Below are 7,235 nucleotides of genomic sequence, written 5' to 3'. Positions count from 1 at the left end.
AGACTCATCAATAACTTCCATTATGCAGATGACACAAGCTTTTTTGCCAAAACTGAGGATGACCTGAGGCATTTGGTGCAGAAGGTTATCATCTGCAGCCTTAAATATGGATTGAAGCTCAACATAAAAAAAAAAAAAGAATCTCACCACTGTGCCCAGATTGGTAGCATCATGATAGATGGTGGAAGATTGAGATTGTTAACAGCTGCAGTTTTCTTGGCTCCACAGTCAACACTCTTGGTACCAGCAGCCAAGAAATCAAAAGATGAATTGCACTGGTAAAGTCTGCTGTCAGGGACCTCTCCAGAGTATTAAAGAACAACGATGTCAGTGTGGAGAACACCTGATATAGACCATGGTTTTCACAATTACTTGCTATGCGTCAGAAAGCTGAATAATATCTAGGGATGATAAAAGAAGAATAATATCTTAGAGCTGTGGTGCTGTGAAGAGTATTGATTATACCATGGACTGTTAGAAGAACAAACAGATTCATCCTGAAGAGGGTAAAACCAGATTGCTCCTTGGAGGTAAGGATTCTGAAGCTCCATCTCACATACTTTGGACATGTTACAAGGAGGTACCAGTCCTTGAAGAGGGACATCATGCTTGGAAAGGTAAAGGGACAGTGCAAGAGAGGAAGACCCTGGATAAGATGGATTGACTCAGTGACTGGGGTCAGGTGTGGGGTTAGGTGTGTCAAAGACAATAAGGTTGGCTCAGGATAGAGCAAAGTTCAGAACTATTGTACATAGGGTCAGTATGAGTTGCAAGTTACTTGATGGCACATAACAAAAACAACAATTCATGTAATTTCTTTTCAAATGTTTATGAACTAAGCATTTCATTGAAATTAGTAGTATAAATATTTTATCATAGAAATACTTCTATCTCTACACTTTCTTATTCAAGAGTTTCTCAATATGATGCACAGGCTGCTTTTTCCTCCTTAAAACACTCTCCCTCACTAATTTTCGTAACATAAATGTTTCTGGTTTTACTACTTTGTTCATGTCCATTCTTCAGTGTATTTCTTAATCTACCATGGGGTTCTCTTCTTGAGTCTCTTTTCATTCTAGACATTCTTACTGAGTAATTTCATTGGCTTAACCATTATCTCTATCAATGGTCCTTATCATTTTTGTTCAGTCATGAACCATGTGAAAAGAGGATCACCAGTGCCAGGACCATTGAGTCTGACCTCTACTATCTCCACAAAATACAACAGTTTTCATTAGCAAAATCCACAGCCTTGCCTCCATGCCCCTGCACATACTTCTACCTAATACCAATTTTTTTCTTCCAGGCTCTCATTCCTCTACCACTAGATCCGGTAATCCATCACGATGGCAACACAGAACCCCTAGAATCATATTCATGATTATTAGTTAACAGGTTACAATTCAGATTGGAAATGAGATGCAGTTCTTTAGATAAGACTGCTTTCCATGCATGTCCAAAAGCCCTTTGATCCATTTTCAGCTTCAGCTTTGACATTCTCTTGGAATTACTGATTAAGGAGATCCTCCTACCTCCCACCCAAGTCCTCCAGCAAGCTTGGGCAAAGGTTCTCAGCTCTAACTCTGGTTCCACGAAACCGCGATCCTCAGTCAACTCTCTCTTACCTGAGACTCTGTTTCTCTGCTGTTGTCGCTGCTGCGCTGCTGCTCCCGATGATGATTCTGTGTCCTGATCTCAGTCTGTTAGCATCTGGTACAGGAATCTTTAGGACTCTGAAAGATACATGGTGAAATCTCTACCTTTTCTTTCTTGTTAGTAGTGACATCCTCATCTTCTGCTTCTAAACCTGATCAACTTAAGCTTAGTGGGATGGCCACACTAACCAACTCCATCATTGGTAGTCTATACATCTTGTGTTCATGTCTCTTGCAGCCATGTTGTTGGTATGTACCATTGAGTTAGGACTGACCCATATAGCTGTCCCTCCAGTGAATTTTCAGAAGCAGTAAGTCACATGAAAGAAGATTGTCCATCTTTCTCCAGCAAAGCAGCTGGAAGATTAGAATCAGCTCTGTGGTGAAAGACAAAGCCCTAGGCTAGCACAGCCATTTTGAAAAAAAATAAATAAATAAAACCAGTCTATGCCGTGAACAGTTTTGAGAATCTGACACAAATTCTGGTACCTGTCCCTTAAAAAATAGACTAAGTACAAAATTGCTCAAACTACTTAGGAAGTTTGTAGATATTCTGAAAGAGCGTGGAAGTGGTGAGCTTGCAAATGGCCACTAACTTGAAGATTGTTTGTTTGAACCCTCTCAGAAGTGAGACAGAAGAAAGGCCAAGAAAATTGCTTCTATAAAGATTATAGACAAGTAAATTGTATGAGTGGGAACAGTTATAGATACTGCTTAAACATAATCAAACATATTATGGGATCTTTTAAAAAACCATATAATGTCTCCTTGTTATGTTCTCACAACAGCTTCTTGGTCTAGGTATAGATTTCACATGAGCAAATTAGGTTTTCTGGGATTCCCATTATTCTCAATGTTAGCCATAATTTGTTATGAACCACAGAGTAAAATACCCTGCATAGCCAAAAAAGCACAAATAGACATTCTTCTGATACTTCTTTCTTTCATCTAGGATCCATTTGACATCAGCAAAAATATCCCTAGTGCTACACATGCCTCTTAGAAATCCAGCTTGAACTTCTGACAGTTCTCCATCTGTATACTGTTCAAGCCTTTTAAAAAATTATCCTTAGCAGTATTTTCTTGCATGTGATATTAATTGTTTAAAATTAAGAAAAGTGTGCAACATGGTTATATTCTTTCTCCATACCTATTCAACCTGTATGCTGAGCAAGTTATTTGAGCAGCTGGATTCTATGAAGTAGAATGTGTCATCAGGATAAGAGGAAAACTTATCAATAATTTCAGCACACAAATGGCACAACTTTGTTTGATGCTAGTGAGGAGGACTTGATACACTGCTGCAGAAGATCAAAGAATGCAGACTTCAATACAGATGGCATCTCAATGCCAAGAAAACAAAAATTCTCACCAGTGAGCCAATAGGTGACATCATAATAGGTGGAGGAAAAATTGAAACTATCAACAACTTCATCCTACTCAGATCCACAATCAATACACTTGGGACCAGCAGTCAGGAGATCAGGAAACATACTGCACTGGGAAAGTCTTCAGTCATGAACCTGTCCAAATTACTGAGAAGCAACGATATTAGCTCGAGGACTAGGGTGCACTTGATTCAGATCATCTCACACCCTACACAAAAATCAACTCAAGATGGATCAAAGACATAGGGGTAAAGCCCCCAACCATAAAGATCATAAAAGACAAAATTGAAACCAAACTTAGAAGGCCTATCCTGAGGTATAAATAGGCTGGCAAATAGACAGAAATACACAACCAAGTGAAGATAACATTGTTGAATTCATTTTTATTAATTTCTATGCTGGTATTCCATAATTATTCTTCCAGTTTGTCATTTTATGTTAGCTGTGTATTGCTATGTGTAAAAGGAGCAGATGTAATGTGGGAATGGCTGAGTCTGGCTTCTCCCTACTTCATAGAGGGAAACTTTCCCCATCAATAATATCCATAGTACTAAACAAATAGCTGCATGATCAGGCGTGCCACTCCATGTGCTCTTGTACCTATTTCTACCAATTATTGGGTAAAATGTTCATTGCAACCTGACTCACAGACTTTACTCACATTATGGGATTTATTAAGGAAATATGTTGGGGAGTGGGGGAGGTAAAAGCAATGCAAATCCAAGTTTAGTCCAACAGTCCCAAGCCAGATTAACAAGGCACAATTCCTCAATTAGTAAGCCTAGTTTCAGTTCAGCAGCACATATGCAACTCTGGTTTCATCAATCATCCAGTAAACTTTATCTAAGAGTAGTTATAAGGCAACTTCCTTCAATCATCCAGCAAGTAAAACTTAAACTGTGGCCTTTGTCTCTAGAGTTCTCCTGGTTACACCTTGCCACAGTCTCTTCACAGCAGTCCCACAGTCTTTTCACAATGTCTCCACCACTATAATCGCCCTTTCCCACAGGGTGGAAAGCACTCTTGTGTATTGACCCCACAGCTGTTGATGATTTGCATGACCATGTGTCCACAGTTAAGGTGGCTAGAGACCATGTCTCCCTTCTCCCAGTGAGGGCTGACACAATGGTTATAAAAGCCAATTTTCAAAGGTTCTGACACCCCACCATAATTCTGGAAGTTCTGCCATGGGTATTTTAAATGCTAGCAAAATCATTCATGGTGGACTGGTTTATTTAAAAGCCACTAAAACATTAATATGGAACTACCAGAAACTCAAGGTTGAATAAAAAACAACCATGACAATATGAGGGATATCACTGTTGATGCCACACGGATCCTGACTAGAAGTAACAAAGATGTTTGTGTTTTACTGACCATGCAAAGATATTTGATGGCATGGATCATAACAAATTATGGTGGTGTTGTTGTTTTTATGTTCCATCGAGTCGCTTGCGACTCATCACGACCCTATGTACAACAGCCCTAAACTCTGCTCTGTTCTGTGCCAATCGCACGGTCTCAGATACACCCATCCCGATTACCCCAGTCACTGAATCAATCTACCTCATAGAGGGCCTTCCCCTCCTGCACTGTCCCTCCACCCTACCAAGCATCATGTCCCTCTCGAAGGATCTGCCCTTCCTTACAGCATGTCCAAAGTATGTTAGACGGAGCCTCAGAATCCTTGCCTCCAAGGAGCCACCTGGTCTGACCCTTTCCAGGATAAATCTGTTTGTTTTCTTAGCAGTCCATGGGACCCTCAATACTCTTCTCCAGCATGGCTCAAAGGCATCACTTCTCCTTCTATTCTCCCTAGTCATTGTCCAATTCTCTGATGGATAACAAGCAATAGCAAGGACCATAGCCAGTATCAGATGCACCTTAGTCTCCAGAGAGACACCATTGCTCACCAGTACTTTGGAGAGGTCTCTAACAGCAGATTTTCCCATGGCAATACATCTTTTAATTTCCTGGCTACTGGTGCCAAGAGTGTTAACTGTGGAGCCAAGCAGACTGAAGTTGTTAACAATCTCAATCTCTTCACCATCCATCCTGATGCTGCCAATTGGTCCAGTGGTGAGAATCTTTGTCTTCTTGGCATTGTGCCTCTCAATCCATATTGGAGGCTGTTGTCCTTGACCCTCTAGCATTGGGAAAAAGATGAGAATCTTAGAATGTTTAATTGTTCTCATGCAAAAACTATATATAGATGAAGAAGCAGTTGTCTGAACAGAATAAGGAGACACTACATGTTTTAAAACTAGGAAAGGTGTTCATCAGAGTAGTATCCTTTCTGTATACCTATTCCATCTGTTTGCCAAGCAAATAATTCAAGATGTTGGACTAAGTGGACCATATGAAGGAGAATATGGCAACAGGTTTGAAGGAAGACTCATCAACCACCTGCATTATACAGATGGCACATCATTGCTTTCATAAAGTGAAGACAACTTGAAGCGCTTACCACAGTCAATAAAGGTCATGACTATCCCAATATCAAGAAAATAAAAATCCTCACCATTAGGCAAAGAGACAACATAGTAATAGGTAGAGGAAATATTAAAGTTGTCAAAATTTTCATTCTAGTTGATTCATAATCAACAAATATAATGGCAGCAATTAAGAAACCAAAAGATGAGTTGCCTTGGGGAAATCTGCTGTCAAAGACCTCTTTAAAGTGCAAAGGAGCTAAGATGTCAGTTTGAAAAATAAGGGGTGCTTGATCCAAGCCATTGTATTTTCAAATGCTTCATGTCTTCATCTAGAAGTTGGACAATAAATAAGGATAAAATGAGAATTAATGCTTTTGAATTGTGGTTCTGGAAAAGAATATTAAATGGACTGCCAAGAATACAAGCACATTGGTTTCTGAGGAAGTGAAACCTGCGTGCCCCTTCAAGGAAAGAATGGTGAGACTTTACCTCACATATTTTTAGCATTTGTCAAGAGGGGCCAATCCTAAGGAAAAGATTTAATGCTTGGAAAGATGGTTACAATGGGCTTGAACGTGATGGAGGTTGAGAGGATGGTACATGTTCATAGGATCATTATGAATTGTCAACTCAAAAACAATCTAACAACAGCATCCTGCTATTTATGAAGTTGAGGAGTACCCTTTAAATCCCCTTTTACTGAAGTTTTTATAAAAAATAGCTTCCATTTCTGCAATGGTTTTCCCTGAATCTGTTGAAGCAATGCATTTTTTTTCTTCTTGAATTAGTTAAATGGTTAATTTCAATGATTGATTTTGCAACGTAGAACACCAGGTTTCTATTCTTAAAAAATCAGCTCACTTGATTGTGATGTAGTATCCTTTTTATATACTGCTGAATTTAATTTGTTGGTAATTAGCTGAGGGGAAAATTTCAGGAAGCCTGTTTTCCCTCTAAAAAGTCATTAGTCTTCCATTTTCAACCCCTTTCTCACTCAAGAAATGCTGTTTGGGATATATTTGCTTTTGTATTCTTTTCCTCCAACTCAAGTAGGATTTATCACACTTCACTTCTCTCCTTTTCCTCCAGTTATAGTCCTAGTTATAGAGAGATTTAATACTTTGTTTAATTAAAGACTAGTTGAGTTATTTGGGTTGGCTTTTTATTTTACAGTTGTAGTTAGGTGCTGTTAAGTTGAATACAACTTATAGTGATCCTATGGACAACAGATATGAACCCTGTCCTATCCTGTGTCACAATCACAATTGATGACACAGTCAAGCCTTTTTCTCTAATTGCTGTATTGATCCACCTAGTTGAGTGTCTTCCTCTCATTCCCTGTCCCTCCACCTTCCCAAGTATGATGTCTCTCTTCAAAGAATAGCCTCTCCTAGCAACATGCACAACATATGTGAGACAAAGCTTTGTCTTAATCGCCTCCAAGGAGCATTCTGTCTGCACCTTCTCCAGGACGTATCTGTTTGTTCTTTTGGTAGTCTATGGGATATTCAGTACTCTTCTTCAATGCCACAACTCAAAAACATCAATTCTTCTTCTGCATCCTTATTCATCGGGCTCTCAGGTACATAGCAAGAGTTTGAAAAGACCATGATCTGAATCAAATGCACCTTAGCCCTCAAACTAATATTACTGTTCCGCAGTAATTTGGAGAGGCCCCTGGCTGAAGACTTTCCTCATGTAGTGTTTCTTCTGATCTCCTGACTTCTGGTATCAACAAATGATGGGATATCCAAGCA

Source organism: Elephantulus edwardii, unplaced genomic scaffold (genome assembly GCF_000299155.1).
Source record: "Elephantulus edwardii isolate Elephantulus edwardi_28Jun2011 unplaced genomic scaffold, EleEdw1.0 scaffold00007, whole genome shotgun sequence".
Classification (NCBI taxonomy): Eukaryota; Metazoa; Chordata; class Mammalia; order Macroscelidea; family Macroscelididae; genus Elephantulus; species Elephantulus edwardii.
This window is presented reverse-complemented; position numbering follows the sequence as displayed.